The sequence below is a fragment of the Hyla sarda genome, chromosome 8, assembly GCF_029499605.1.
Source record: "Hyla sarda isolate aHylSar1 chromosome 8, aHylSar1.hap1, whole genome shotgun sequence".
Taxonomy (NCBI): domain Eukaryota; kingdom Metazoa; phylum Chordata; class Amphibia; order Anura; family Hylidae; genus Hyla; species Hyla sarda.
In genome coordinates, this window is record NC_079196.1 from 128,619,118 (window position 1) to 128,641,303 (window position 22,186).

The window sequence follows — 22,186 nt, forward strand, 5'->3', positions numbered from 1 at the left end:
CCACACCGCTCTGGGACCGCAATGACCCCGTCACTGCCTCTGTACACTCCTTCTTCTCGGAAATCCGAAGTGTCTTTGAGGAACCTGCCCGAGCCTCTTCTGCTGAGACTGCCCTGTTGAACCTGGTCCAGGGTAATTCTTCCGTTGGCGAGTATGCCGTACAATTCCGTACACTTGCTTCGGAATTGTCCTGGAATAATGAGGCCCTCTGCGCGACCTTCAAAAAAGGCCTATCCAGCAACATTAAAGATGTTCTGGCCGCACGAGAAATTCCTGCTAATCTACATGAACTTATTCACCTAGCCACTCGCATTGACATGCGTTTTTCTGAAAGGCGTCAGGAACTCCGCCAAGATATGGACTCTGTTCGCACGAGGCGTTTCGTCTCCTCGGCTCCTCTCTCCTCTGGTCCCCTGCAATCTGTTCCTGTGCCTCCCGCCGTGGAGGCTATGCAGGTCGACCGGTCTCGCCTGACACCTCAAGAGAGGACACGACGCCGTATGGAGAACCTCTGCCTGTACTGTGCTAGTACCGAACACTTCCTGAGGGATTGTCCTATCCGTCCTCCCCGCCTGGAAAGACGTACGCTGACTCCGCACAAAGGTGAGACAGTCCTTGATGTCTACTCTGCTTCTCCACGTCTTACTGTGCCTGTGCGGATGTCTGCCTCTGCCTTCTCCTTCTCTACAGTGGCCTTCTTGGACTCTGGTTCTGCAGGAAATTTTATTTTGGCCTCTCTCGTCAACAGGTTCAACATCCCAGTGACCAGTCTCGCCAGACCCCTCTACATCAATTGTGTAAATAATGAAAGATTGGACTGTACCATACGTTTCCGCACGGAGCCCCTTCTTATGAGCATCGGATCTCATCATGAGAGGATTGAACTTTTGGTCCTCCCCAATTGCACCTCGGAGATTCTCCTTGGACTTCCTTGGCTTCAACTTCATTCCCCAACCCTGGATTGGTCCACTGGGGAGATCAAGAGTTGGGGGTCCTCTTGTTCCAAGAACTGTCTAAAACCGGTTCCCAGTAACCCTTGCCGTAACTCTGTGGTTCCTCCAGTAACCGGTCTCCCTAAGGCCTATATGGACTTCGCGGATGTTTTCTGCAAAAAACAAGCTGAGACTCTACCTCCTCACAGGCCTTATGATTGCCCTATCGACCTCCTCCCGGGTACTACTCCACCCCGGGGCAGAATTTATCCTCTCTCTGTCCCAGAGACTCTTGCCATGTCCGAATACGTCCAGGAGAATCTAAAAAAGGGCTTTATCCGTAAATCCTCCTCTCCTGCCGGAGCCGGATTTTTCTTTGTGTCCAAAAAAGATGGCTCCCTACGTCCTTGCATTGACTACCGCGGTCTTAATAAAATCACGGTTAAGAACCGCTACCCCTTACCCCTCATCTCTGAACTCTTTGATCGCCTCCAAGGTGCCCACATCTTCACTAAATTGGACTTAAGAGGCGCCTATAACCTCATCCGCATCAGAGAGGGGGACGAGTGGAAAACGGCATTTAACACCAGAGATGGACACTTTGAGTATCTGGTCATGCCCTTTGGACTGTGCAATGCCCCTGCCGTCTTCCAAGACTTTGTCAATGAAATTTTTCGTGATCTATTATACTCCTGTGTTGTGGTATATCTGGACGATATCCTAATTTTTTCTGCCAATCTAGAAGAACACCGCCAGCATGTCCGTATGGTTCTTCAGAGACTTCGTGACAACCAACTCTATGCCAAAATTGAGAAATGTCTGTTTGAATGCCAATCTCTTCCTTTTCTAGGATATTTGGTCTCTGGCCAGGGACTACAGATGGATCCAGACAAACTCTCTGCCGTCTTAAATTGGCCACGCCCCTCCGGACTCCGTGCTATCCAACGCTTTTTGGGGTTCGCCAATTATTACAGGCAATTTATTCCACATTTTTCTACCATTGTGGCTCCTATCGTGGCTTTAACCAAGAAAAATGCTGATCCCAAGTCCTGGCCTCCTCAAGCAGAAGACTCCTTTAAACGACTCAAGTCTGCCTTTTCTTCGGCTCCCGTGCTCTCCAGACCTGACCCTTCCAAACCCTTCCTATTGGAGGTTGATGCCTCCTCAGTAGGAGCTGGAGCTGTTCTTCTACAAAAAAATCCTTCCGGGCATGCTGTCACTTGTGGTTTTTTCTCTAGGACCTTCTCTCCAGCGGAGAGGAACTACTCCATCGGGGATCGAGAGCTTCTAGCCATTAAATTAGCACTTGAGGAATGGAGGCATCTGCTGGAGGGATCAAGATTTCCTGTTATTATCTACACCGACCACAAGAACCTCTCCTACCTCCAGTCGGCCCAACGGCTGAATCCTCGCCAGGCCCGGTGGTCTCTGTTCTTTGCCCGATTTAATTTTGAGATTCACTTTCGTCCTGCCGATAAGAACATTAGGGCCGATGCTCTCTCTCGTTCCTCGGATGCCTCAGAAGTTGATCTCCCTCCGCAACACATCATTCCACCTGACTGCCTGATCTCCACTTCTCCTGCCTCCATCAGGCAGACTCCTCCAGGAAAGACCTTTGTTTCTCCACGCCAACGCCTCGGAATCCTCAAATGGGGTCACTCCTCCCATCTCGCAGGTCATGCGGGCATCAAGAAATCTGTGCAACTCATCTCCCGCTTCTATTGGTGGCCGACTCTGGAGACGGATGTTGGGGACTTTGTGCGAGCCTGCACTATCTGTGCCCGGGATAAGACTCCTCGCCAGAAGCCCGCTGGTTTTCTTCATCCTCTGCCTGTCCCCGAACAGCCTTGGTCTCTGATTGGTATGGATTTTATTACTGATTTACCCCCTTCCCGTGGCAACACCGTTATTTGGGTGGTCGTTGATCGATTCTCCAAAATGGCACATTTCATCCCTCTTCCTGGTCTTCCTTCTGCGCCTCAGTTGGCTAAACAATTTTTTGTACACATTTTTCGTCTTCACGGGTTGCCTACGCAGATTGTCTCGGATAGAGGGGTCCAATTCGTGTCTAAATTCTGGAGGGCTCTCTGTAAACAACTCAAGATTAAATTAAATTTTTCCTCTGCATATCATCCCCAGTCCAATGGACAAGTAGAAAGAATTAACCAGATCCTGGGTGATTATTTGCGACATTTTGTTTCCTCCCGCCAGGATGACTGGGCAGATCTCCTTCCATGGGCCGAATTTTCGTATAACTTCAGGGTCTCTGAATCTTCCTCCAAATCCCCATTTTTCGTGGTGTACGGCCGTCACCCTCTTCCCCCCCTCCCTACCCCCTTGCCCTCTGGTCTGCCCGCTGTGGATGAAATTTCTCGTGACCTTTCCATTATATGGAGAGAGACCCAAAATTCTCTCTTACAGGCTTCTTCACGCATGAAGAGGTTCGCGGATAAGAAAAGAAGAGCTCCCCCCGTTTTTTCCCCTGGAGACAAGGTATGGCTCTCCGCTAAATATGTCCGCTTCCGTGTCCCTAGCTACAAGTTGGGACCACGCTATCTTGGTCCTTTCAAAATTTTGTGTCAAATTAATCCTGTCTCTTATAAACTTCTTCTTCCTCCTTCTCTTCGTATCCCTAATGCCTTTCACGTCTCTCTTCTCAAACCACTCATCCTCAACCGTTTTTCTCCCAAATCTGTTCCTCTCACTCCTGTTTCCGGCTCCTCGGACGTCTTCTCGGTCAAGGAAATTTTGGCTGCCAAAAAGGTCAGAGGAAAAAATTTTTTTTTAGTAGACTGGGAGGGTTGTGGTCCTGAAGAGAGATCCTGGGAACCTGAGGACAACATCCTTGACAAAAGTCTGCTCCTCAGGTTCTCAGGCTCCAAGAAGAGGGGGAGACCCAAGGGGGGGGGTACTGTTACGCCGAGCGCTCCGGGTCCCCGCTCCTCCCCGGAGCGCTCGCTTCACTCCCTCCGCTGCAGCGCTCCGGTCACGTCCTCTGACCCGGGGCGCTGCGATCCTGCTGCCAGCCGGGATGCGATTCGCGATGCGGGTAGCGCCCGCTCGCGATGCGCACCCCGGCTCCCCTACCTGACCCGCTCCCCGTCTGTTCTGTCCCGGCGCGCGCGGCCCCGCTCCCTAGGGCGCGCGCGCGCCGGGTCTCTGCGATTTAAAGGGCCACTGCGCCGCTGATTGGCGCAGTGGTTCCAATTAGGGTTTTCACCTGTGCACTTCCCTATATTACCTCACTTCCCTTGCACTCCCTTGCCGGATCTTGTTGCCTTAGTGCCAGTGAAAGCGTTCCTTGTGTGTTCCTTGCCAGTGTTTCCAGACCTTCTGCCGTTGCCCCTGACTACGATCCTTGCTGCCTGCCCCGACCTTCTGCTACGTCCGACCTTGCTTCTGCCTACTCCCTTGTACCGCGCCTATCTTCAGCAGCCAGAGAGGTGAGCCGTTGCTAGTGGATACGACCTGGTCACTACCGCCGCAGCAAGACCATCCCGCTTTGCGGCGGGCTCTGGTGAAAACCAGTAGTGGCTTAGAACCGGTCCACTAGCACGGTCCACGCCAATCCCTCTCTGGCACAGAGGGTCCACTACCTGCCAGCCGGCATCGTGACACGCGCTGTGTCATTCAGCCACTATATGGTCTCCTCATGCTGCCAACACATGCATGCTGTGTCATTCAGCCACTATATGGTCTCCTCATGCTGCCAACAGCTCCACGCTATGTCATTCAGCCACTATATGGTCTCCTCATGCTGCCAACACCTCCGCGCTGTGTCATTCAGCCACTATATGGTCTCCTCATGCTGCCAACACATGCATGCTGTGTCATTCAGCCACTATATGGTCTCCTCATGCTGCCAACAGCTCTAAGCTATGTCATTCAGCCACTATATGGTCTCCTCATGCTTCAGCCTCATCCAAGCTGTGTCATTCAGCCACTATATGGTCTCCTCATGCTGCCAACACATGCATGCTGTGTCATTCAGCCACTATATGGTGTTCTCATGCTTCAGCATCATCCAATCTGTGTCATTCAGCCACTATATGGTGTTCGCAAGCTTCAGCCTCATCCAAGCTGTGTCATTCAGCCACTATATGGTCTCTTCATGCTGCCAACGCCTCCATGCTGTGTCATTCAGCCACTATATGGTGTCCTCATGCTTCAGCCTCATCCAAGCTGTGTCATTCAGCCACTATATGGTCTCCTCATGCTGCCAAGACCTCCACGCTGTGTCATTCAGCCAATATATGGTGCCCTCATGGGTCAGCCTCATCCAAGCTGTGTCATTCAGCCACTATATGGTCTCCTCATACTGCCAACACCTCCACGCTGTGTCATTCAGCCACTATATGGTCTCCTCATGCGGCCAACACCTCCATGCTGTGTCATTCAGCCACTATATTGACTCCTCATGCTGCCAACACCTCCACGCTGTGTCATTCAGCCACTATATGGTGTCCTCATGCTTCAGCCTCATCCAAGTTGTGTCATTCAGCCACTATATGGTCTCCTCATGCTGCCAACACCTCCGCGCTGTGTCATTCAGCCACTATATGGTCTCCTCATGCTGCCAACACATGAATGCTGTGTCATTCAGCCACTATATGGTCTCCTCATGCTGCCAACAGCTCCACGCTATGTCATTCAGCCACTATATGGTCTCCTCATGCTGCCAACACCTCCGCGCCGTGTCATTCAGCCACTATATGGTCTCCTCATGCTGCCAACAGATGCATGCTGTGTCATTCAGCCACTATATGGTCTCCTCATGCTGCCAACAGCTCTACGCTATGTCATTCAGCCACTATATGGTCTCCTCATGCTTCAGCCTCATCCAAGCTGTGTCATTCAGTCACTATATGGTCTCCTCATGCTGCCAACACATGCATGCTGTTTCATTCAGCCACTATATGGTGTTCTCATGCTTCAGCTTCATCCAAGCTGTCATTCAGCCACTATATGGTGTTCTCATGCTTTAGCCTCACCAAAGTTGTGTCATTCAGCCACTATATGGTCTCCTCATGCTGCCAACACCTCACCGCTGTGTCATTCAGCCACTATATGGTCTCTTCATGCTGCCAACACCTCCATGCTGTGTCATTCAGCCACTATATGGTGTCCTCATGCTTCAGCCTCATCCAAGCTGTGTCATTCAGCCACTATATGGTCTCCTCATGCTGCCAAGACCTCCACGCTGTGTCATTCAGCCACTATATGGTGCCCTCATGGGTCAGCCTCATCCAAGCTGTATCATTCAGCCACTATATGGTCTCCTCATACTGCCAACACCTCCACGCTGTGTCATTCAGCCACTATATGGTCTCCTCATGCGGCCAACACCTCCATGCTGTGTCATTCAGCCACTATATTGACTCCTCATGCTGCCAACACCTCCACGCTGTGTCATTCAGCCACTATATGGTGTCCTCATGCTTCAGCCTCATCCAAGTTGTGTCATTCAGCCACTATATGGTCTCCTCATGCTGCCAACACCTCCTCGCTGTGTCATTCAGCCACTATATGGTCTCCTCATGCTGCCAACAGCTCCACGCTATGTCATTCAGCCACTATATGGTCTCCTCATGCTGCCAACACCTCCGCGCCGTGTCATTCAGCCACTTTATGGTCTCCTCATGCTGCCAACAGATGCATGCTGTGTCATTCAGCCACTATATGGTCTCCTCATGCTGCCAACAGATGCATGCTGTGTCATTCAACCACTATATGGTCTCCTCATGCTGCCAACAGCTCTACGCTATGTCATTCAGCCACTATATGGTCTCCTCATGCTTCAGCCTCATCCAAGCTGTGTCATTTAGTCACTATATGGTCTCCTCATGCTGCCAACACATGCATGCTGTGTCATTCAGCCACTATATGGTGTTCTCATGCTTCAGCTTCATCCAAGCTGTCATTCAGCCACTATATGGTGTTCTCATGCTTTAGCCTCACCAAAGTTGTGTCATTCAGCCACTATATGGTCTCCTCATGCTGCCAACAGCTCCACGCTATGTCATTCAGCCACTATATGGTCTCCTCATGCTTCAGCCTCATCCAAGCTGTGTCATTCAGCCACTATATGGTCTCCTCATGCTGCCAACACCTCCACGCTGTGTCATTCAGCCACTATATGGTCTCTCATGCTGCCAACACCTCCACGCTGTGTCATTCAGCCACTATATGTGTTCTCATGCTTCAGCCTCATCTAAGCTGTGTCATTCAGCCACTATATGGTCTCCTCATGGTGCCAACAACTTCAAGCTGTGTCATTCAGCCACTATATGGTCTCCTCATGCTGCCAACATCTCCACGCTGTGTCATTCAGCCACTGTATGGTCTCCTCATGCTGCCAACACCTCCACGCTGTGACATTCAGCCACGGTGTCCTCATGCTTCAGCCTCATCCAAGCTGTGTCTTTCAGCCACTATATGGTGTCCTCATGCTTCAGTATCATCCAAGCTGTGTCATTCAGCCACTATATGGTCTCCTCATGCTGCCAACACCTCCACGCTGTGTCACTCAGCCACTATATGGTCTCCTCATGCTGCCAACACCTGCTCGCTGTGTCATTCAGCCACTATATGGTGTTCTCATGCTTCAGCCTCAACCAAGCTGTGTCATTCAGCCACTATATGGTCTCCTCATGGTGCCAACACCTCCAAGCTGTGTCATTCAGCCACTATATGGTCTCCTCATGCTGACAACACCTCCACGCTGTGTCATTAAGCCACTATATGGTCTCCTCATGCTGCCAACACCTCTATGCTCTGTCATTCAGCCACTTTATGGTCTCCTCATGCTGCCAACACCTCCACGCTGTGTCATTCAGCCACTATATTGTCTCCTCATGCTGCCAACACCTCCACGCTGTGTAACTCAGCCACTATATGGTGTCCTCATGCTTCAGTCTCATCCAAGCTGTGTCATTCAGGCACTATATGGTCTCCTCATGCTGCCAACACCTGCATGCTGTGTCATTCAGCCACTATATGGTGTTCTCATGCTTCAGCCTCACCCAAGCTGTGTCATTCAGCCACTATATGGTCTCCTCATGCTGCCAACACCTCCATGCTGTGTCATTCAGCTACTATATGGTCTCCTCATGCTGCCAACAGCTCCACGCTGTGTCATTCAGCCACTATATGGTCTCCTCATGCTTCAGCCTCATCCAAGCTGTGTCAGTCAGCCACTACACGGTCTCCTCATGCTGCCAACACCTCCACGCTGTGTCATTCAGCCACTATATGGTCTCCTCATGCTGCCAACACCTGCACGTTGTGTCATTCAGCCACTATATGGTGTTCTCATGCTTCAGCCTCATCCAAGCTGTGTCAGTCAGCCACTACACGGTCTCCTCATGCTGCCAACACCTCCACGCTGTGTCATTCAGCCACTATATGGTCTCCTCATGCTGCCAACACCTGCACGTTGTGTCATTCAGCCACTATATGGTCTCCTCATGCTGCCAACACCTCCACTTTGTGTTATTCAGCCACTATATGGTCTCTTCATGCTACCAACACATTCACGCTGTGTCGTTCAGCCACTATATGGTGTTCTCATGCTTCAGCCTCAGTCAAGTAGTGTCATTCAGCCACTATATGGTCTCCACATGCTGCCAACAGCTCCACGCTGTGACATTCAGCCACTATATGGTCTCCTCATGCAGCCAACGCCTCCACGCTGTGTCATTCAGCCACTATATGGTCTCCTCATGGTGCCAACACCTCCACGCCGTGTCATTCAGCCACTATATGGTCTCCTCATGCTGCCAACAGATGCATGCTGTGTCATTCAGCCACTATATGGTCTCCTCATGCTGCCAACAGCTCTACGCTATGTCATTCAGCCACTATATGGTCTCCTCATGCTTCAGCCTCATCCAAGCTGTGTCATTCAGTCACTATATGGTCTCCTCATGCTGCCAACACATGCATGCTGTGTCATTCAGCCACTATATTGACTCCTCATGCTGCCAACACCTCCACGCTGTGTCATTCAGCCACTATATGGTGTCCTCATGCTTCAGCCTCATCCAAGTTGTGTCATTCAGCCACTATATGGTCTCCTCATGCTGCCAACACCTCCGCGCTGTGTCATTCAGCCACTATATGGTCTCCTCATGCTGCCAACACATGCATGCTGTGTCATTCAGCCACTATATGGTCTCCTCATGCTGCCAACAGCTCCACGCTATGTCATTCAGCCACTATATGGTCTCCTCATGCTGCCAACACCTCCGCGCTGTGTCATTCAGCCACTATATGGTCTCCTCATGCTGCCAACACCTGCACGTTGTGTCATTCAGCCACTATATGGTGTTCTCATGCTTCAGCCTCATCCAAGCTGTGTCAGTCAGCCACTACACGGTCTCCTCATGCTGCCAACACCTCCACGCTGTGTCATTCAGCCACTATATGGTCTCCTCATGCTGCCAACACCTGCACGTTGTGTCATTCAGCCACTATATGGTCTCCTCATGCTGCCAACACCTCCACTTTGTGTTATTCAGCCACTATATGGTCTCTTCATGCTACCAACACATTCACGCTGTGTCGTTCAGCCACTATATGGTGTTCTCATGCTTCAGCCTCAGTCAAGTAGTGTCATTCAGCCACTATATGGTCTCCACATGCTGCCAACAGCTCCACGCTGTGACATTCAGCCACTATATGGTCTCCTCATGCAGCCAACGCCTCCACGCTGTGTCATTCAGCCACTATATGGTCTCCTCATGGTGCCAACACCTCCACGCCGTGTCATTCAGCCACTATATGGTCTCCTCATGCTGCCAACAGATGCATGCTGTGTCATTCAGCCACTATATGGTCTCCTCATGCTGCCAACAGCTCTACGCTATGTCATTCAGCCACTATATGGTCTCCTCATGCTTCAGCCTCATCCAAGCTGTGTCATTCAGTCACTATATGGTCTCCTCATGCTGCCAACACATGCATGCTGTGTCATTCAGCCACTATATTGACTCCTCATGCTGCCAACACCTCCACGCTGTGTCATTCAGCCACTATATGGTGTCCTCATGCTTCAGCCTCATCCAAGTTGTGTCATTCAGCCACTATATGGTCTCCTCATGCTGCCAACACCTCCGCGCTGTGTCATTCAGCCACTATATGGTCTCCTCATGCTGCCAACACATGCATGCTGTGTCATTCAGCCACTATATGGTCTCCTCATGCTGCCAACAGCTCCACGCTATGTCATTCAGCCACTATATGGTCTCCTCATGCTGCCAACACCTCCGCGCTGTGTCATTCAGCCACTATATGGTCTCCTCATGCTGCCAACACATGCATGCTGTGTCATTCAGCCACTATATGGTCTCCTCATGCTGCCAACAGCTCTAAGCTATGTCATTCAGCCACTATATGGTCTCCTCATGCTTCAGCCTCATCCAAGCTGTGTCATTCAGCCACTATATGGTCTCCTCATGCTGCCAACACATGCATGCTGTGTCATTCAGCCACTATATGGTGTTCTCATGCTTCAGCATCATCCAATCTGTGTCATTCAGCCACTATATGGTGTTCGCAAGCTTCAGCCTCATCCAAGCTGTGTCATTCAGCCACTATATGGTCTCTTCATGCTGCCAACGCCTCCATGCTGTGTCATTCAGCCACTATATGGTGTCCTCATGCTTCAGCCTCATCCAAGCTGTGTCATTCAGCCACTATATGGTCTCCTCATGCTGCCAAGACCTCCACGCTGTGTCATTCAGCCACTATATGGTGCCCTCATGGGTCAGCCTCATCCAAGCTGTGTCATTCAGCCACTATATGGTCTCCTCATACTGCCAACACCTCCACGCTGTGTCATTCAGCCACTATATGGTCTCCTCATGCGGCCAACACCTCCATGCTGTGTCATTCAGCCACTATATTGACTCCTCATGCTGCCAACACCTCCACGCTGTGTCATTCAGCCACTATATGGTGTCCTCATGCTTCAGCCTCATCCAAGTTGTGTCATTCAGCCACTATATGGTCTCCTCATGCTGCCAACACCTCCGCGCTGTGTCATTCAGCCACTATATGGTCTCCTCATGCTGCCAACACATGCATGCTGTGTCATTCAGCCACTATATGGTCTCCTCATGCTGCCAACAGCTCCACGCTATGTCATTCAGCCACTATATGGTCTCCTCATGCTGCCAACACCTCCGCGCCGTGTCATTCAGCCACTATATGGTCTCCTCATGCTGCCAACAGATGCATGCTGTGTCATTCAGCCACTATATGGTCTCCTCATGCTGCCAACAGCTCTACGCTATGTCATTCAGCCACTATATGGTCTCCTCATGCTTCAGCCTCATCCAAGCTGTGTCATTCAGCCACTATATGGTCTCCTCATGCTGCCAACACCTCCGCGCCGTGTCATTCAGCCACTATATGGTCTCCTCATGCTGCCAACACCTCCACGCTGTGTCATTCAGCCACTATATGGTCTCTTCATGCTGCCAACACCTCCATGCTGTGTCATTCAGCCACTATATGGTGTCCTCATGCTTCAGCCTCATCCAAGCTGTGTCATTCAGCCACTATATGGTCTCCTCATGCTGCCAAGACCTCCACGCTGTGTCATTCAGCCACTATATGGTGCCCTCATGGGTCAGCCTCATCCAAGCTGTGTCATTCAGCCACTATATGGTCTCCTCATACTGCCAACACCTCCACGCTGTGTCATTCAGCCACTATATGGTCTCCTCATGCGGCCAACACCTCCATGCTGTGTCATTCAGCCACTATATTGACTCCTCATGCTGCCAACACCTCCACGCTGTGTCATTCAGCCACTATATGGTGTCCTCATGCTTCAGCCTCATCCAAGCTGTGTCATTCAGCCACTATGTGGTCTCCTCATGCTGCCAACACCTCCGCGCTGTGTCATTCAGCCACTATATGGTCTCCTCATGCTGCCAACACATGCATGCTGTGTCATTCAGCCACTATATGGTCTCCTCATGCTGCCAACAGCTCCACGCTATGTCATTCAGCCACTATATGGTCTCCTCATGCTGACAACACCTCCACGCCGTGTCATTCAGCCACTATATGGTCTCCTCATGCTGCCAACAGATGCATGCTGTGTCATTCAGCCACTATATGGTCTCCTCATGCTGCCAACAGCTCTACGCTATGTCATTCAGCCACTATATGGTCTCCTCATGCTTCAGCCTCATCCAAGCTGTGTCATTCAGTCACTATATGGTCTCCTCATGCTGCCAACACATGCATGCTGTGTCATTCAGCCACTATATTGACTCCTCATGCTGCCAACACCTCCACGCTGTGTCATTCAGCCACTATATGGTGTCCTCATGCTTCAGCCTCATCCAAGTTGTGTCATTCAGCCACTATATGGTCTCCTCATGCTGCCAACACCTCCGCGCTGTGTCATTCAGCCACTATATGGTCTCCTCATGCTGCCAACACATGCATGCTGTGTCATTCAGCCACTATATGGTCTCCTCATGCTGCCAACAGCTCCACGCTATGTCATTCAGCCACTATATGGTCTCCTCATGCTGCCAACACCTCCGCGCTGTGTCATTCAGCCACTATATGGTCTCCTCATGCTGCCAACACATGCATGCTGTGTCATTCAGCCACTATATGGTCTCCTCATGCTGCCAACAGCTCTAAGCTATGTCATTCAGCCACTATATGGTCTCCTCATGCTTCAGCCTCATCCAAGCTGTGTCATTCAGCCACTATATGGTCTCCTCATGCTGCCAACACATGCATGCTGTGTCATTCAGCCACTATATGGTGTTCTCATGCTTCAGCATCATCCAATCTGTGTCATTCAGCCACTATATGGTGTTCGCAAGCTTCAGCCTCATCCAAGCTGTGTCATTCAGCCACTATATGGTCTCTTCATGCTGCCAACGCCTCCATGCTGTGTCATTCAGCCACTATATGGTGTCCTCATGCTTCAGCCTCATCCAAGCTGTGTCATTCAGCCACTATATGGTCTCCTCATGCTGCCAAGACCTCCACGCTGTGTCATTCAGCCACTATATGGTGCCCTCATGGGTCAGCCTCATCCAAGCTGTGTCATTCAGCCACTATATGGTCTCCTCATACTGCCAACACCTCCACGCTGTGTCATTCAGCCACTATATGGTCTCCTCATGCGGCCAACACCTCCATGCTGTGTCATTCAGCCACTATATTGACTCCTCATGCTGCCAACACCTCCACGCTGTGTCATTCAGCCACTATATGGTGTCCTCATGCTTCAGCCTCATCCAAGTTGTGTCATTCAGCCACTATATGGTCTCCTCATGCTGCCAACACCTCCGCGCTGTGTCATTCAGCCACTATATGGTCTCCTCATGCTGCCAACACATGAATGCTGTGTCATTCAGCCACTATATGGTCTCCTCATGCTGCCAACAGCTCCACGCTATGTCATTCAGCCACTATATGGTCTCCTCATGCTGCCAACACCTCCGCGCCGTGTCATTCAGCCACTATATGGTCTCCTCATGCTGCCAACAGATGCATGCTGTGTCATTCAGCCACTATATGGTCTCCTCATGCTGCCAACAGCTCTACGCTATGTCATTCAGCCACTATATGGTCTCCTCATGCTTCAGCCTCATCCAAGCTGTGTCATTCAGTCACTATATGGTCTCCTCATGCTGCCAACACATGCATGCTGTTTCATTCAGCCACTATATGGTGTTCTCATGCTTCAGCTTCATCCAAGCTGTCATTCAGCCACTATATGGTGTTCTCATGCTTTAGCCTCACCAAAGTTGTGTCATTCAGCCACTATATGGTCTCCTCATGCTGCCAACACCTCACCGCTGTGTCATTCAGCCACTATATGGTCTCTTCATGCTGCCAACACCTCCATGCTGTGTCATTCAGCCACTATATGGTGTCCTCATGCTTCAGCCTCATCCAAGCTGTGTCATTCAGCCACTATATGGTCTCCTCATGCTGCCAAGACCTCCACGCTGTGTCATTCAGCCACTATATGGTGCCCTCATGGGTCAGCCTCATCCAAGCTGTATCATTCAGCCACTATATGGTCTCCTCATACTGCCAACACCTCCACGCTGTGTCATTCAGCCACTATATGGTCTCCTCATGCGGCCAACACCTCCATGCTGTGTCATTCAGCCACTATATTGACTCCTCATGCTGCCAACACCTCCACGCTGTGTCATTCAGCCACTATATGGTATCCTCATGCTTCAGCCTCATCCAAGTTGTGTCATTCAGCCACTATATGGTCTCCTCATGCTGCCAACACCTCCGCACTGTGTCATTCAGCCACTATATGGTCTCCTCATGCTGCCAACACATGCATGCTGTGTCATTCAGCCACTATATGGTCTCCTCATGCTGCCAACAGCTCCACGCTATGTCATTCAGCCACTATATGGTCTCCTCATGCTGCCAACACCTCCGTGCCGTGTCATTCAGCCACTATATGGTCTCCTCATGCTGCCAACAGATGCATGCTGTGTCATTCAACCACTATATGGTCTCCTCATGCTGCCAACAGCTCTACGCTATGTCATTCAGCCACTATATGGTCTCCTCATGCTTCAGCCTCATCCAAGCTGTGTCATTTAGTCACTATATGGTCTCCTCATGCTGCCAACACATGCATGCTGTGTCATTCAGCCACTATATGGTGTTCTCATGCTTCAGCTTCATCCAAGCTGTCATTCAGCCACTATATGGTGTTCTCATGCTTTAGCCTCACCAAAGTTGTGTCATTCAGCCACTATATGGTCTCCTCATGCTGCCAACAGCTCCACGCTATGTCATTCAGCCACTATATGGTCTCCTCATGCTTCAGCCTCATCCAAGCTGTGTCATTCAGCCACTATATGGTCTCCTCATGCTGCCAACACCTCCACGCTGTGTCATTCAGCCACTATATGGTCTCTCATGCTGCCAACACCTCCACGCTGTGTCATTCAGCCACTATATGTGTTCTCATGCTTCAGCCTCATCTAAGCTGTGTCATTCAGCCACTATATGGTCTCCTCATGGTGCCAACAACTTCAAGCTGTGTCATTCAGCCACTATATGGTCTCCTCATGCTGCCAACATCTCCACGCTGTGTCATTCAGCCACTGTATGGTCTCCTCATGCTGCCAACACCTCCACGCTGTGACATTCAGCCACGGTGTCCTCATGCTTCAGCCTCATCCAAGCTGTGTCTTTCAGCCACTATATGGTGTCCTCATGCTTCAGTATCATCCAAGCTGTGTCATTCAGCCACTATATGGTCTCCTCATGCTGCCAACACCTCCACGCTGTGTCACTCAGCCACTATATGGTCTCCTCATGCTGCCAACACCTGCTCGCTGTGTCATTCAGCCACTATATGGTGTTCTCATGCTTCAGCCTCAACCAAGCTGTGTCATTCAGCCACTATATGGTCTCCTCATGGTGCCAACACCTCCAAGCTGTGTCATTCAGCCACTATATGGTCTCCTCATGCTGACAACACCTCCACGCTGTGTCATTAAGCCACTATATGGTCTCCTCATGCTGCCAACACCTCTATGCTCTGTCATTCAGCCACTTTATGGTCTCCTCATGCTGCCAACACCTCCACGCTGTGTCATTCAGCCACTATATTGTCTCCTCATGCTGCCAACACCTCCACGCTGTGTAACTCAGCCACTATATGGTGTCCTCATGCTTCAGTCTCATCCAAGCTGTGTCATTCAGGCACTATATGGTCTCCTCATGCTGCCAACACCTGCATGCTGTGTCATTCAGCCACTATATGGTGTTCTCATGCTTCAGCCTCACCCAAGCTGTGTCATTCAGCCACTATATGGTCTCCTCATGCTGCCAACACCTCCATGCTGTGTCATTCAGCTACTATATGGTCTCCTCATGCTGCCAACAGCTCCACGCTGTGTCATTCAGCCACTATATGGTCTCCTCATGCTTCAGCCTCATCCAAGCTGTGTCAGTCAGCCACTACACGGTCTCCTCATGCTGCCAACACCTCCACGCTGTGTCATTCAGCCACTATATGGTCTCCTCATGCTGCCAACACCTGCACGTTGTGTCATTCAGCCACTATATGGTGTTCTCATGCTTCAGCCTCATCCAAGCTGTGTCAGTCAGCCACTACACGGTCTCCTCATGCTGCCAACACCTCCACGCTGTGTCATTCAGCCACTATATGGTCTCCTCATGCTGCCAACACCTGCACGTTGTGTCATTCAGCCACTATATGGTCTCCTCATGCTGCCAACACCTCCACTTTGTGTTATTCAGCCACTATATGGTCTCTTCATGCTACCAACACATTCACGCTGTGTCGTTCAGCCACTATATGGTGTTCTCATGCTTCAGCCTCAGTCAAGTAGTGTCATTCAGCCACTATATGGTCTCCACATGCTGCCAACAGCTCCACGCTGTGACATTCAGCCACTATATGGTCTCCTCATGCAGCCAACGCCTCCACGCTGTGTCATTCAGCCACTATATGGTCTCCTCATGGTGCCAACACCTCCAAGCTGTGTCATTCAGCCACTATGTGGTCTCCTCATGCTGCCAACACCTCCACGATGGGACATTCAGCCACTATATGGTGTCCTCATGCTTCATCCTCATCCAAGCTGTGTCATTCAGCCACTATATGGTCTCCTGATGCTGCCAACACCTTCACGCTGTGTCATTCAGCCACTATATGGTGTTCTCATGCTTCAGCCTCATTCAAGCTGTGTCATTCAGCGCTATATGGTCTCTACATGCTGCCAACAGCTCCATGCTGTGACATTCAGCCACTATATGGTCTCCTCATGCTGCCAACACCTCCACGCTGAGTCATTCAGCCACTATATGGTCTCCTCATGCTGCTAACAGCTCCACGCTGTGTCATTCAGCCACTATATGGTCTCCTCATGATGCCAACACCTCCACGCTGTGTCATTCAGCCACTATATGGTCTCCACATGCTGCTAACAGCTCCACGCTGTGTCATTCAGCCACTATATGGTTTCCTCATTCTTCCAACACCTGCACGTTGTGTCATTCAGCCACTATATGGTGTTCTCATGCTTCAGCCTCATCCAAGCTGTGTCAGTCAGCCACTACACGGTCTCCTCATGCTGCCAACACCTCCACGCTGTGTCATTCAGCCACTATATGGTCTCCTCATGCTGCCAACACCTGCACGTTGTGTCATTCAGCCACTATATGGTCTCCTCATGCTGCCAACACCTCCACTCTGTGTTATTCAGCCACTATATGGTCTCTTCATGCTACCAACACATTCACGCTGTGTCGTTCAGCCACTATATGGTGTTCTCATGCTTCAGCCTCAGTCAAGTAGTGTCATTCAGCCACTATATGGTCTCCACATGCTGCCAACAGCTCCACGCTGTGACATTCAGCCACTATATGGTCTCCTCATGCAGCCAACGCCTCCACGCTGTGTCATTCAGCCACTATATGGTCTCCTCATGGTGCCAACACCTCCACGCTGTGTCATTCAGCCACTATATGGTCTCCACATGCTGCTAACAGCTCCACGCTGTGTCATTCAGCCACTATATGGTTTCCTCATGCTTCCAACACCTGCACGTTGTGTCATTCAGCCACTATATGGTGTTCTCATGCTTCAGCCTCATCCAAGCTGTGTCAGTCAGCCACTACACGGTCTCCTCATGCTGCCAACACCTCCACGCTGTGTCATTCAGCCACTATATGGTCTCCTCATGCTGCCAACACCTGCACGTTGTGTCATTCAGCCACTATATGGTCTCCTCATGCTGCCAACACCTCCACTCTGTGTTATTCAGCCACTATATGGTCTCTTCATGCTACCAACACATTCACGCTGTGTCGTTCAGCCACTATATGGTGTTCTCATGCTTCAGCCTCAGTCAAGTAGTGTCATTCAGCCACTATATGGTCTCCACATGCTGCCAACAGCTCCACGCTGTGACATTCAGCCACTATATGGTCTCCTCATGCAGCCAACGCCTCCACGCTGTGTCATTCAGCCACTATATGGTCTCCTCATGGTGCCAACACCTCCAAGCTGTGTCATTCAGCCACTATGTGGTCTCCTCATGCTGCCAACACCTCCACGATGTGACATTCAGCCACTATATGGTGTCCTCATGCTTCATCCTCATCCAAGCTGTGTCATTCAGCCACTATATGGTCTCCTGATGCTGCCAACACCTTCACGCTGTGTCATTCAGCCACTATATGGTGTTCTCATGCTTCAGCCTCATTCAAGCTGTGTCATTCAGCGCTATATGGTCTCTACATGCTGCCAACAGCTCCATGCTGTGACATTCAGCCACTATATGGTCTCCTCATGCTGCCAACACCTCCACGCTGAGTCATTCAGCCACTATATGGTCTCCTCATGCTGCTAACAGCTCCACGCTGTGTCATTCAGCCACTATATGGTCTCCTCATGATGCCAACACCTCCACGCTGTGTCATTCAGCCACTATATGGTCTCCACATGCTGCTAACAGCTCCACGCTGTGTCATTCAGCCACTTTATGGTTTCCTCATGCTTCCAACACCTGCACGTTGTGTCATTCAGCCACTATATGGTGTTCTCATGCTTCAGCCTCATCCAAGCTGTGTCAGTCAGCCACTACACGGTCTCCTCATGCTGCCAACACCTCCACGCTGTGTCATTCAGCCACTATATGGTCTCCTCATGCTGCCAACACCTGCACGTTGTGTCATTCAGCCACTATATGGTCTCCTCATGCTGCCAACACCTCCACTCTGTGTTATTCAGCCACTATATGGTCTCTTCATGCTACCAACACATTCACGCTGTGTCGTTCAGCCACTATATGGTGTTCTCATGCTTCAGCCTCAGTCAAGTAGTGTCATTCAGCCACTATATGGTCTCCACATGCTGCCAACAGCTCCACGCTGTGACATTCAGCCACTATATGGTCTCCTCATGCAGCCAACGCCTCCACGCTGTGTCATTCAGCCACTATATGGTCTCCTCATGGTGCCAACACCTCCAAGCTGTGTCATTCAGCCACTATGTGGTCTCCTCATGCTGCCAACACCTCCACGATGTGACATTCAGCCACTATATGGTGTCCTCATGCTTCATCCTCATCCAAGCTGTGTCATTCAGCCACTATATGGTCTCCTGATGCTGCCAACACCTTCACGCTGTGTCATTCAGACACTATATGGTGTTCTCATGCTTCAGCCTCATTCAAGCTGTGTCATTCAGCGCTATATGGTCTCTACATGCTGCCAACAGCTCCATGCTGTGACATTCAGCCACTATATGGTCTCCTCATGCTGCCAACACCTCCACGCTGAGTCATTCAGCCACTATATGGTCTCCTCATGCTGCTAACAGCTCCACGCTGTGTCATTCAGCCACTATATGGTCTCCTCATGATGCCAACAGCTCCACGATGTGTCATTCAGCCACTATATGGTCTCCACATGCTGCCAACACCTCCACGCTGTGTCATTCAGCCACTATATGGTCTCCACATGCTGCTAACAGCTCCACGCTGTGTCATTCAGCCACTATATGGTTTCCTCATGCTTCCAACACCTCCACGCTGTGTCATTCAGCCACTATATGGTGTCCTCATGCTTCAGCCTCATCCAATCTGTGTCATTCAGCCACTATATGGTCTCCTTATGCTGCCAACACCTCCACGCTGTCATTCAGCCACTATATGGTCTCCTCATGCTGCCAACACCTGTACGCTGTGTCATTCAGCCACTATATGGCGTTCTCATGCTTCAGCCTCATCCAAGCTGTGTCATTTAGCGACTATATGGTCTCCTCATGCTGCCAACACCTCCACGCTGTGTCATTCAGCCACTATATGGTCTCCTCATGGTGCCAACACCTCCAAGCTGTGTCATTCAGCCACTATATGGTCTCCTCATGCTGCCAACACCTCCATGCTGTGTCATTCAGCCATTATATGGTCTCCTCATGCTGCCAACACCTCCACGCTGTGTCATTCAGCCACTATATGGTGTCCTCATGCTTCAGCCTCATCCAAGTTGTGTCATTCAGCCACTATATGGTCTCCTCATACTGCCAACACCTCCACGATGTGTCATTCAGCCACTATATGGTGTCCTCATGCTTCAGCCTCATCCAAGCTGTGTCATTCAGCCACTATATGGTGTTCTAATGCTTCAGCCTCATCCAAGCTGTCATTCAGCCACTATATGGTGTTCTCATGCTTCAGCCTCACCCAAGCTGTGTCATTCAGCCACTATATGGTCTCCTCATGCGGCCAACACCTCCACGCTGTGTCATTCAGCCACTATATGGTCTCCTCATGCTGCCAACACTTCCACATTGTGTCATTTAGCCACTATATGGTCTCCTCATGCTGCCACCATCTCCATGCTGTGTCAGTCAGCTACTATATGGTCTCCTCATGCTGCCAACACCTCCCCGCTGTGTCAATCAGCCACTATATGGTCTCCTCATGCTGCCAACAGCTCCACACTGTGTCATTCAGGCACTATATGGTTTCCTCATGCTGCCAACTCCTCCACGCTGTGTAATTCAGCCACTATATGGTGTCCTCATGCTTTAGCCTCATCCAATCTGTGTCATTCAGCCACTATATGGTCTCCTTATGCTACCAACACCTTTGCGGTGTGTCATTCAGCCACTATATGGTCTCCTCATGCTACCAACACCTGCATGCTGTGTCATTCAGCCACTATATAGTGTTCTCATGCTTCAGCCTCATCCAAGCTGTGTCATTCAGCCACTATATGGTCTCCTCATGCTGCCAACACCTCCACGCTGTGTCATTCAGCCACTATATGGTCTCCTCATGGTGCCGACACCTTCAAGCTGTGTCATTCAGCCACTATATGGCCTCCTTATGCTGCCAACACCTCCACGCTGTGTCATTCAGCCACTATATGGTCTCCTCATGCTGCCAACACCTCCACGCTGTGTCATTCAGCCACTTTATGGTGTCCTTATGCTTCAGCCTAATCCAAGCTGTGTCATTCAACCACTATATGGTGTTCTCATGCTTCAGCCTCATCCAAGCTGTCATTCAGCCACTATATGGTGTTCTCATGCTTCAGCCTCACCCAAGATGTGTCATTCAGCCACTATATGGTCTCCTCATGCGGCCAACACCTCCACGCTGTGTCATTCAGCCACTATATGGTCTCCTCATGCTGCTAACACTTCCACATTGTGTCATTTAGCCACTATTTGGTCTCCTCATGCTGCCAACAACTCCACGCTGTGTCATTCAGCCACTTTATGGTCTCCTCATGCTGCCAACACCTCCATGCTGTGTCATTCAGCCACTATATGGTCTCCAGCTCCTGCAAAAATCGCCATGCTATGTCATTCAGCCACTATATGGTCTCCTCATGCTGCCAACACCTCCACACTGTGTCATTCAGCCACTATATGGTCTCCTCATGCTGCCACCACCTCCACGCTGTGTCATTCAGCCACTATATGGTCTCCTCATGCTGCCACCATCTCCACGCTGTCATTCAGCCACTTTATGGTCTCCTCATGCTGCCGACATCTCTAAGCTGTGTCATTCAGACACTATATGGTCTCCCCATGCTGCCAACACCTCCACGCTGTGTCATTCAGCCACTATATGGCCTCCTCATGCTGCCAACACCTCCACGCTGTACAGGGACGTGCACAGACATTTTGGAGGGCAGGGGCTCAAATAAAAAAAGGCACTATAAAAAATAGCATATTTTTTATAATATACATTTTTTTTTATAAAAAGCGATCAAAACAAAAATGATACCGAAAACTTCAGATCACGGCGCAAAAAATGAGCCCTCATACCACCCTATATGCCAGAAAAAAAAAACTTATAGGGGTCAGAAGATGACAATTTTAAACACGAATTTTGGTGCATGTAGATATAATTCTTTTAAAGTAGAAAAATAAAACCTATATAAATTAGGTATCCTTGTAACCATATGGACCTACAGAATAAAGATAAGGTGTCATTTTTACCGAAAAGTGCACTGTGTAGAATCAGAAGCCCCCAAAAGTTACAAAATTGCTGTTTTGTTTTTACTTTTGCCCCACAAATATTTTTCTGGTTTTGCCATAGAGTTTGTGGTGAAATGATTGAAGTCATTACAAAGTACGATTTCTGATGCAAAAAACAAGCCCTTATATGGGTATATAGGTGGAAAATTGAAAACGTTATGATTTTTAGAATGTGAGGAGGAAAAGACGAACATGAAAA